The 12,749-nt window shown below is 33.6% G+C and overlaps 1 long non-coding RNA gene across 2 annotated transcripts; it reads right to left on the reverse strand.

Annotated features, from left to right (window-relative positions):
• Positions 1–10,130: 10,130 nt before the first annotated feature.
• LOC139898583 (uncharacterized) lies at positions 10,131–11,774 on the reverse strand. Of its 2 annotated transcripts, none has more exons than XR_011777064.1 (3): positions 11,628–11,774; positions 10,707–10,836; positions 10,131–10,497 (listed from the first exon to the last, which is right to left on the reverse strand). It is a non-coding gene; the product is annotated as an uncharacterized lncRNA (long non-coding RNA). The 2 variants fall into 2 exon arrangements; XR_011777063.1 differs by having other exon boundaries at positions 10,135–10,423.
• Between the last annotated feature and the right edge of the window lie 975 nt (positions 11,775–12,749).

Here is a 12,749-nt window from a genome sequence, read left to right on the forward strand (position 1 = left end):
TCATGTTAGGAATTTTGGTACTTATGTCCTATAAATTTATGTTATTAAGACACATTATATGACGGTCATATGAAATGTACCTTTATAGGACGTTTATTTTTGAGAGTCGTGTCATAGTAGAACATAATAGGACTTAATATGACTGACTGATATTTTTCTGGCTTAATGGTCATATGATTTCATAGGACACTTTAAGTGTGAACCATAAAATAGTATTTTATAAAACATTTATCGGCATAGTGTAGTATTACATGTTAATTTAATAGAACACCTTATATAAAAGTCATATGAAATAAACTCCAATAGGACATTTATTTGTCATAGTCGTATTATAAGATAAGCTAACAGGACATATGATATTTATGTTGTATCATTGTAAAATTTTAGGACACGTTAATTATAATTATCATATGATTTAATAGGACACTTTAAATGTGAATCATCAAATGGAACTTTATAAGACATATAACGATTTAGTGTCGCATTATGTGTTAATTTAATAGGACACCTTATAAAAAAGTCATATGAAATAAATTATCATAGGACATTTATTTTTCATAGTCGTATTATATCATAAGCTAATAGGACATGTGAGATATATGTCGTATCATTATAAATATTTAGGACACTTTGATTCTTTAATGTGACGGATGAGTTGTTGGGGTCCTAAATATCATATGATTTCATAGGACACTTTAATTGTGAATCATCAAATGGAACTTTATAAGACATTTAATGATTTAGTGTCGCAATATGTGTTTATTTAATAGGACATTTTATAAAAAAAAGTCATATGAAATAAACTATCATAGGACATTTATTTTTCATAGTCGTATTATATCATAAGTTAATAGGACACGTGAAATATATGTCATATCATTATAAATATTTAGGACACTTTGATTCTTTAGTGTGACGGATGAGTTGTTGGAGCCCTAAATATCATAGTATTTCATAGGACACTTTAATTGTGAATTATAAAATAGAACTTTATAAGGCATTTAACGGTTTAGTGTCGCATTATGTGTTTATTTAATAGGACACATTTTAAAATAGTCTTATAAAATAAAATATCATAGGACATTTAATTGTCATAGTCGTATTATATCATTAGCTAATAGGACATTTGATATTTATGTCGTATCATTTTAAATTTTTAGGACACTTTGATTCTTTAATGTGACGGATGAGTTGTTAGGGTCCCTAATTATCATATGATCTCATTAGGACACTTTAATTGTGAATCATAATATGAAACTTTATAAGACATTTAACGGTTTAGTGTCGCATTATGTGTTCATTTAATAGGACACTTTATAAAAAAGTCATATAAAATAAACTATAATAGGACATTTATTTGGCATAGTCGTATTATATCATAAGTTAATAGGACATGTGATATTTATGTCGTATCATTGTAAGTTTTTAGGAGACGATGATTGTTTAATAAGACGAACGAGTTATTTGTGTCTTAATTATAATAAAGGACATAAGGAATTATATGTCCTCTTGTTATAATTCAGTAGGCTTATAACTACCTTTAGTGATTTGATTCTTGATTTAGAATACTAATAATGAAGTGTAAGAACAAAGATGATAATGGAGAGAAAGAAAGAAACACTTTGTAAGTGTGAGAAAATGGTGCAAGTTTAATGCTTGCATTCATGAGTATTTATAGCCTAAAATCTCAATATAAAAATACATACTTTGTGTACCAAAATTGACTATATGTATACACCAAAATTGACTATCCATATCTATATTATTATTATTATTATAACACTCCCCCTTGGATAGCAATTTTATTTTGTTGAAGATCAACTATAAATTACTGCCTCGTTAAAAACCTTGCTAAAGAAAACCCAGTGGGAAAAAACTTTAGCTAAGGGAAAAAGAGTGCAGCATGGAGTTGACTCCCCCTCAAGTAGACATCGCTTCAGCTGTTACATCTTTTGAACATGTCTCATGCCAATGTTATGAACGTGTGTTCTGAAAATAGCAGTTGGAAGTGCTTTCGTGAAAAGATCAGCAGAGTTTTTGCTAGATTGCACATATCTCATTTCAATCTGGTTGTCCTGTAACACCCCAAACCGTAACCGACCAAACACGACGAAATTTCAAACAAAAAAAAAATTTCTGGTGCAGGCCATCTGCGCGGCGCGCCAGGTGGCCGCGCGGCGCGCCAAACCACCTGGACAGCCCGCTGTCCCCGGAAGTCAATTTAATGAAAATGTTTGACTAGTTCCCGACACATTTAGCTAAAACGCTTTTAACCATGACTTCATATATGAAAAACTAGCACGTTTAATTAATAAAATCAAATTTACGAAGCGGGTCCCACATCGACCCAAATTACCCCTTGAGTACCAAAATGCAATATTTGACCATAAGACTTTTAATACAAAACGAAGCCGAGCATGGCGATTGGGGATACGCTACCCAATCCTAAACAATCCAAAAGCAAGTCTCTAAAGCAAACTATGCAAGTCTTCTAGTCCTCGCGCTTACCCGAGCCACCAATCCGCATGCAATCTATAAAAAGAGTCAACAACGAGAGGGTAAGCTAATGCTTAGTGAGTAGAATAAATATATACATGCATATACAACTTACCTACTCGCATCCACGACATCACATAAATACACATAAATCACTTACCTCATCGTACCAAACGCTAGTATCATCAAATCGTATAACTAGCAACCTCATAAGCAATCAATAGCTAGTAACGTCAAACCGTACAACTAGCAACATCATTAGCATAAATAAATATAAATAATAAATCAAATTAAATGCTAGCAACAACAATTACAATTCATGGTTAACCAATCTCTTCGCTAGGGGAACGACTTCGCGAATCAAGTCATCGATGTTCATAACATTCGTTAGCTTCCAAAAACGGCTATGGCATGCTAACCCCCCGAGGTGTTCCAAAAACGGCTATGGCATCACCCCTCAAGTGTTCCAAAAACGGCTATGGCATCACTTGCTCAATGTGAGTAGAACACGGCTATTACTCACGCTTTCGTACACCAACACGGCTATGTGTACGGGTAACTCAAATAACAACGTGGGAGTAAAACACGGCTATTACTTGCCACTAAATACACAAACACGGCTATTACTTGCCACTAAATGCACAAACACGGCTATGTGCCTTAGTACAAAACATGGACTAATACGGCTAAGTCCCACAACCTTGGTCACAAAACGGCTATATGACAACATCAACACGGTACATAAATCATATACATACATATATACATATTCCACTCACAATAATCATTATGGACAAGAACGGCTATGTCCCACCACTACGGTCACAAAAACGGCTATGTGACATCATTACTACGGGCAACTATCAATGTGGACAAAATGTCTATATCTCACAACTATGGTCACCAAACGGCTATATCCCACAACTATGGTCACCAAACGGCTATGTGACACCATTTCCACGGGCACATAAATCATATACATACATATATAGATATTCCACTCACCTTGAAGTCTTGAAGAATGCTTCCAAGTAATCCGCAACTCGCCAATGGAAAGTACCTATTCCATTACCACAATTACAATAATACACTTAGAGTGGATTTACAAATCAACCCAATTCGTAAGTGCAATTTCGACCCAAATGCACTTCCAAGCACAAACCGTGCCCAAACTAACCAATAGTCACTAACACAAGTGAGAATGGTCCTAATATGCCAATTAAACCCGAACTCAAGTGTTAAACACGTGTCATACCCATTTTGACACTTAAACCCTAATTTTGACCCATAAAGGTCAAAATCTCATTCTTTGCAAGTTTTGACACCAAAACACATTTAACTCGGTTTTATACTTCAACTTAATCCATTTTAAGTTTATAAACTTCATTAAATCGCCAATTGGGTCATAATCACCACGAAACCCTAATTTGACCCAAAGTCAAAGTTAGTCAACCAAATAACCCTAAATGGGTTCCAATACTTCCATAATCACTAACTTAAGTGATTAAACTAAATTTCAAGTTCTAAACATGGCCAAATAGTTCACCAACCCGAAATCCACCAACAATTAACAACAAACCCGATTACTAGCATCACTAAACCCATTTCGTCACCTAAAAGGGTTTCACAACAAATTTACTCAAACCCTAACTTGAATATCAAATCAAATAATTGAAACTCGGAGTTTGAGCTTACCAATACTATCACCGCGTAGCCAAGAACGAAAGGAACAACTTTAGAACCCGAGCTTTGGTGAGAAATCGACTCCTTCTTCCCCAAATCAAGCCCTCTCTCTCTAAACCCTTACTCTCTCTCTAAAAATGGTTGAGAGTGTTTTGGTTGGTGAGAATTTGATCCAAACTGATCAAAGGATCAGTTTTGATGACCCTAAACCGACCCCAAGTGAAAAGACCAAAGTACCCTTCATTTAAAGCCTTTAAAAAGGCTGAAAATTGCTTCTGACCCATTCGGCGCGCCGCGCCACAATGTGGAGCGCCGCTCCACTCTGCAGGTCAGATTTCAGAAACTTGTTTTGGCCATAACTTTTTGTCCGTAGCTCCGTTTTCGATGAATCAAATATCGTTGGAAACGTAATAAGATTTTCTTTCCAATGGTAAGGCTTTGAAACATCAACACAAACTTTATTTGGGGTTGAAAAGGTACGTACACACCTTGTACCTCAAACAACGTCCAGTTTTCCTTCGACGGTCGAGCAAGCAACACCTACATGTTGTGCACACTCCATACACACATAGTATACCTTAAATACATTATGTACAATAAATATTTGGGTCTTACATGTCCTTAATGAGATTTTGAGTGTATGAGAAGAATCTAGGTGGTATGTGTTTTGTTCGGTCACTTTTGATATACCCTTCTTTCATCTGTGCTATGCAAGCTGCATTATCTTCATAGATAGTTGTTGGACTTTTATCGCGTTCTAGTCCACAAGAATCAGTAATGAGTTGTGTCATTGATCTCAACCAAAAACATTCTCGAGTAGCTTCATGTAATGCAATCACTTCGGCATGATTTGACGATGTAGCAACAAGTGTTTGTTTTTGAGAACGCCATGATATTGCAGTACCTCCATTTAGGAATACATATCCAGTTTGAGATTTAGCTTTATGTGGATCAGATAAATAACCTGCATCTGCATAACCAACCAAATCTTGTTTTGATTCGTTAGAATAAAATAATCCTAAATCAGTAGTTCCTCGAAGGTATCGAAATATGTGTTTGATCCCATTCCAGTGTCTTTTGGTAGGAGCAGAGCTGAACCTTGCCAACAAATTAACTGCAAAAGAAATGTCAGGTCTTGTACAATTTGTAAGATACATAAGAGCTCCAATTGCACTAAGATATGGTACTTCTGGTCCAAGAATGTCTTCTTGATCTTCACATGGACGAAATGGATCAGCTTCAACATTGAGTGATCTAACAACCATAGGAGTACTTAATGGTTTTGCCTTGTCCATATTGAAACGTTTCAAAATCTTTTCAGTATATGTTGTTTGATGTACAAGTAAACCATTAGGCATATGCTCAATTTGTAAACCAAGGCAATACTTGGTTTTTCCGAGATCTTTCATTTCAAATTCTTTCTTTAGAAGTTGAATGGCTTCATGGATCTCTTTATTTGTACCTATGATGTTAAGATCATCAACATAAACAGCTATGATCACATATCCGGATGTTGTTTTCTTAATGAAAACACAAGGGCAACTAAGATTATTTGTATACCCTTTGCTTATCAAGTAATCACTTAATCGGTTATACCACATACGTCCCGATTGTTTTAACCCATATAAAGATCTTTGTAATTTAATCGAATACATTTCTTTGGGTTTTGCATTTGATGCTTCTGGTACCTTAAATCCTTCAGGTATCTTCATATATATATCACTATCAAGTGATCCATATAGATAAGCAGTCACAACATCCATGAGATGCATTTCTAAATTTTTAGAAACTGCCAGACTGATTAAGTACCTAAAAGTAATTGCATCCATAACAGGAGAATAAGTTTCTTCATAATCAATTCCCGGTCTTTGAGAAAAACCTTGAGCTACAAGTCTAGCTTTATACCTTGTAACTTCATTTTTCTCATTTCTTTTTCGGACAAAAATCCATCTGTATCCTACAGGTTTCACATCTTTAGGAGTGAGAATGATGGATCCGAAAACTTTTCTTTTATTGAGTGATTCTAATTCAGCTCGTATTGCTTCTTTCCATTGAGCCCAATCATGTCTATTTTGACATTCAACCATAGATGTTGGTTCTGGATCATCATCATTATTCATGATGTCATATGCAACATTAAATGAAAATTTCTCATCAAGATTTTTCATTTCATTTCGGTTCCATAATATTTTTGAATATGCATAATTGATTGCAATTTCTGTATTGACATCATCAATCTCCTCTGCAGTAGGAGTACTGATTTGTGGTTCTTCTTGAACACTTTCTTTTACTTCATTATCAGCTGATTTTCTTTTTCGAGAATTTTTATCCTTTGAACCGATTGGTCTTCCACGTTTCTGACGTGGCAAAGATTCATGAGTGACGTTATTGCCAGCTTTTGGAATTTCAATTCGAGCTGGAGTATTTACTGCTGGTATATATGATTTTGTCACCGTTTTTGTATCTGTAAATGCATCAGGCAATTGATTTGCAAGTTCTTGTATATGCATTATCTTTTGAACTTCTGTCTCGCATTCTTTTGTGCGAGGATCAAGATACTTTAATTGAGGTTCACACCATGAAACATCATTTTCTTTATTTTTCATTTCTCCCCCTAATCTAGGGAACAATGTTTCATTAAAATGACAATCAGCAAAACGTGCTGTAAAAACGTCACCTGTCATAGGTTCAATATACCTTAATATTGAAGATGTTTCATATCCAACATATATTCCCAACCTCCTTTGAGGACCCATTTTTGTACGTTGTGGTGTCGCAATTGGAACATACACTGCACAACCAAATGTTCTAATATGGGAAATATTTGGCTCTCGGCCAAAATCAAGTTGTAGGGGAGAATATTTATGAGTTGCACTTTGTCAAAAGTGAAATAATATCGCAGCATGTAAATTTGCATGTCCCCATATATATCACCTTGAATTCTTTCAAGAAACATTGGTGATTCTTTCTCAATGTGTTTTTCATTAATCACCATATGTGCTTTTCATTAATCACCATATGTGCTTTTAATTAATGGTTTTTCATTAATCACCATATGTGGTTTTCATTAATCACCATATGTACTTTTTCATTAATTACCATATGTACTTTTTCATTAATCACCATAGTACTTTTTCATTAATCACCAAATGTACTTTTTCATTAATCACCATATGTGCTTTTCATTATATATCCTTTTCACCATATGCGCTTTTAATCATATGCGCTGCGCTTTTCATCATATGCGCTGCTTTTTTCATCATATGCGCTTTTAATCATATGCGCTGCGCTATTCATCATATGCGCTTTTTATCATATGCACTTTTAATCATATGCGCTGCGCTTTTCATCATATGCGCTTTTAATCATATGCGCTGCGCTTTTAATCATATGCGCTTTTAATCATATGCGCTGCACTTTTCATCATATGCGCTTTTCGGTGCTACATAGGTATTTCTCATTTCCGGTTATCATTGACTGATAATCATATCCATTATGATATATTTCAGAGAAACTTAACAATTTCTCTTTGATTTGGGAGAAAACAAAGCATTGTTTATCAGAAAATTCGTACCATTTGGTAATATGAATTTTTGCCTTTTTCGTTCCTTATATCAAGTTTGCAAGACCTGATATAGTATTTATAATTCCTTCATTTGATTTAAATCAATGAAATATTTCTTAGATTTGATCATAGTGTGTATGTTACCACTATCTGCAAACAAGTTACATATATAATATATGATATAAAGTATCAATTATTAAAACATCATGGACATAATCACCAAAGCTAATATATCCAAAGTTCTTGGATAAGTATTCACCAAGAATATTATCAAAAGGTCACGATGCAAACAAAGTAATAATTCAGTACATGTATGCATATAGCAAGTCAATACAAAGCAAAACATGCTCGTATGTAATCTGATTTATTGGATACTCAAGCATAATACCAAATTCCGAAATATACAATCACACAAGATACATAAATTCAAATGTCCACTATTCCGATGTATAAACATAAAGGTCATATAATGACCATGACCATAGTTATGAAACAATAAGTTAAATATTATGGTTTAAGCAAAGCAGCTACAGTATATACAACGATAGTAGAATAATATAATCTCAAATTCAATAATTATCATTATGCGTTCATATTAAGAAAGCACTACATCATGTTAGGTCATAAAATATAAATAAATATATAGAGAGATATATATATAAACCAAATTGTCAAGAATGATCACTAATCATATAAAGCCGCCAACAACGATTAATGCTTCCTCCTTTTAAAAGTCATGATCAATATTTTTAAGTATAAATATAATAATCTATATAAATCATCATAAAGTAGCATGACTCATGTTTAGAATTATTATATATGTGTATCTTTATACAACAAGTAATTCTAAAGCTACTATAGTATACATCCATACATCTACAGCAATCTAAAGATTAAATAAATCATAGTGGACAATTATTGGCCGGACATGCATATACTTTTATGATCATAGTGAATTTAATATTTTAAACGTCCAATCATATCCTATTCTGATTTATGTAATCAATATATCGATATATCATTTTAAAGATCCACTTATCTTCATACTGGTAATCATAGTGGATATATTACAATCACAATGATCGTCACTATATTATTATAATAATATTTGTTTCATCAACATTCATAATCAGCTTTAAAGCAAACATCCTATGGTTTAATGAGAAAAGGAATTCTCGAACATAAGTATTACGCAAATCAACAGTTCATAATCTCAAGTAATATGTTTTACGCAAACAGTAGGTTAACAGAAGATGATCATAATCGATTTAATAACAGTTTATTAGCGATTAATACACACACATAATCTGTACATCAGCAGTTTAAAAACAACAAATATAATTTGTTAACAGCATATAATATCGATAAGCTCATCAACAACTTACGGCATCAGTTTATTGAAATTCAGTTTCGTAAGAAAACAATAATCTGTTTAAGTTTGTAGGTAAATATGTATATGAAACTGAAACAATTATGCATATTATCACAAACGTAATAATAAGAACAAAAGGATAGAACGATCTAACCGAATTGAAGGTTGAACCGGGCTTGTGTTTGACACAATTCCCTTAAACAGATTCTGCGTCTGTTCCCAGGGTACACCGGTCCGAAGCAGCGTACTGCCGGACTTGAACACTTGCCTTGATTAGTGACTTGTACTTGCTTAGATAAACCTTGATTATACGGAGCACTTCGTGCTGATAACGTGTTATAATTCAGTAGGCTTATAACTACCTTTAGTGATTTGATTCTTGATTTAGAATACTAATAATGAAGTGTAAGAACAAAGATGATAATGGAGAGAAAGAAAGAAACACTTTGTAAGTGTGAGAAAATGGTGCAAGTTTAATGCTTGCATTCATGAGTATTTATAGCCTAAAATCTCAATATAAAAATACATACTTTGTGTACCAAAATTGACTATATGTATACACCAAAATTGACTATCCATATCTATATTATTATTATTATTATAACACCTCTGACATTGTTTTTGTTCCTATCTCTAGTAAGAGTTCATCAAGTGCAAGCGAAAATTTATCAAACCTAACAAATATAATTTGTTGCTTTCCAATAACACTATATAGTGTGTATAAAAAAACACACACGGACACATATTATAATGTCAGCAGCTATGAAGGCAAAACTATAGTCACTACTACAAAAAAAAGCAATAGTTAAGGACTTTAGGAATCGGTTTTAAAAACGGTTCCAGTGGATAGGGGTTTCCGAAGCGGAAATCGATTTTAAAACTAGTCTCTAAACTTGACTTTGAGAACCGATTATTTCTAAAACATGTTCCATTCTCAAGAATATGTTTTGTATTTCACACGAATGTCATCCAGCTTGGTTGGTCAAGTGGAGTTATCAGTACGTTGGTGGCCAGGGTTCAAATCCCTTTCGCCTTTAACTTTTTCTATTTAAATCTATACAATGTAATGCAAAGTATTTGGACAATCAATAATCACATAACAAAATAAACAATAAAAGTTCCTAAATGTGAAGAAAAAGTTTAATATCATTAGCACAAAAACACAGCTGAATGTAATCTTCATCTAAGCTACCCTATATCATTAAACTCCATTTCGCCATGCCTCTAGTTTTAGCTATTGGTTTTTCGTCTTCACTTCAAGTTCCACGTTATCAAACTCATTCGAATCTTAGTCTTCAGAGTCAATACTGTTACAGTCAACATAAATTAACAGCAAGGATATATAAGTTACTTCGTTACTAGCAAGCATATCCCCAATACTCTACAATAAATTTATGGATACAAACATGAATCTCATAGATAAACAGTCAACATGAATAGAATAAACAGTCAACATGAACCGAATAATAATTGCATAAATGACCTTTTACCTTGAAAGATAAGACCTAACTTAATGAACTAAAAACAATTATTGTACTAATGAATTCTTCAACCATAAAATTCAAACAAGTAGAAGGAAAAGTAACATACTATAAGTATGTTGACTAATAGAAGAGAAGATTTTTCACATCAATTCTTTGCAACCCACTTGGTGATTTTAGGCATTTTGTCGATGTTTGGCACAAGCCCTCTACCTATTGTTATAACAAGAAATACACACCTGAGAAATCATGTGTCTGTATTAGTATATATCAACTCAGTGCCTGAGATACATGACACAACATTTATCCCGAGAGGTTAATACAAACATATAACGAAAGTTGAAGCCAATAAGAAAGTAAAACAACAGAGGCACATCAACATCGCTGCAATGAATACTTATTGGTGATCTGTCTCGACGATAAAACTGGCAAAACAGTTTCAAATAGACGACTACCCGAATGATCGCCACAATGATCATCACAATTGTTAGCTTTTCTTAATCTTTTTCTGCTTGACACACTTAAAACTATTGCTCTACAATTGATGATACAATACATAAACATGCAACACAAATGTGCAATTGCATACATAAGAAAGTAAACATAAGAAACTAACAACTCACTAAACAGAAAAACTACCTAAAAAATAGCAAGTATAATGCAAAAGAACCATCAAAAAGATATTTAACTAATCTACAAGATGTACATAGAGTGCATCAGTTTCACAAAAAGTATCACATAAACCTTTAGACGTCAAAGATATGAAGAGTATGTTATAGGCACAGAAACTCTTTTAGGACAAAATAAAACTCTGTTCAAGAGTGAAAACCCCTAAAGTTCATGATGATACGTCACAATTAAATATATGGAACATTAAAGTGCTGCAGATTTTCAAAATATATAAAACTAAGGGTCATAAAGGGTTGGTTATGACATGCACATTTAACTTTTCTAATGCATATAAATGTAAGATGAAAATATGATAATGACTAATAAATTACTCCTCAATCTGTCACAAATTCCAGTATACCTGAGATCGATAGCTGCTGTTTCTCGCTTTTTATAGCGATATTCATTACGTGCAGTCATTCCAAGCAGTCCACCTTGAATATGAATAGCCGAAAAGAATAAAAGTCTGTACACTTTTCTATTGAGAAACTTGCGTGTATCTTTCTGCTTTCTCTCTTTGGGTTCTTAAAATAATGGCGCCCAATTTGTCCCGAACTCATTTATTAAATGTAAAAACTCTCTAGTGCAAATTGTTGTATATAACAGAACAATAATTGGAGAAATTACCTAAAATCACTCCCTCAATAAATTATGTATATAACTGTTGCAAGTTGTATATATCAAATTGGAGAATTTACCTGTGAAACCGGTGAGCTCTCTAGAGCTGATGTTGTAATCGATGGTTGTTTTTGCAGTATCCAGTGGCAGACTAAGTGGATGTATTCCTAGTGACCCACCTTTTGTAAACTCTCGCTTCGATAACTCGGCTTGTCAGGCGGGTTAAGTTGTGCCAGAGGAGTCGACGTCGGTTGCGCCATGCTACCAATAAGCAAAACCACAGTTAGTACAAACGTGATACATATATTATCAATGAACACATAGATCGATAAAAAGCTACAGATTATTAACAAGCTGCTCATAAACAATGATAAAGTCGAAACCAAAATCAGTCAACCCAACAACCATGACATAGAAAAACACACAATAAGACTCACGTAACTAACAACTTCAAAAAAAGTCAGATTCCACTGTCCTAATACTCCTGAGATGTCCACAACTACCATCCATAAACATATATACGCATCAAACAACAAAACCGACACGAAACACCAGCCTGCCAGCTATAAACCAAAACACATAACTGCAGAAACGATATGATAAAAAGTATGCAATCATATTGACACGGCTATGAAACTTCAAAAGCGATATTCTAGTCTCTTAATGCCGCTATCATGTTCACAACAACCACATAAAACAACACCTATAAACATCTATGTGCATCAAATGAAAAATTCGACATGAAACGTCACAATACAAATATATTCAACAGCTATGATCAATAATCTGTATTACTCTCGCCATCGCAACCCAAATAAATGTAACAACTTATCCATAAAAATGAATTGAATAAAAGCAGCAGAAA

This window comes from Rutidosis leptorrhynchoides, chromosome 3 (genome assembly GCF_046630445.1).
Source record: "Rutidosis leptorrhynchoides isolate AG116_Rl617_1_P2 chromosome 3, CSIRO_AGI_Rlap_v1, whole genome shotgun sequence".
Taxonomy (NCBI): domain Eukaryota; kingdom Viridiplantae; phylum Streptophyta; class Magnoliopsida; order Asterales; family Asteraceae; genus Rutidosis; species Rutidosis leptorrhynchoides.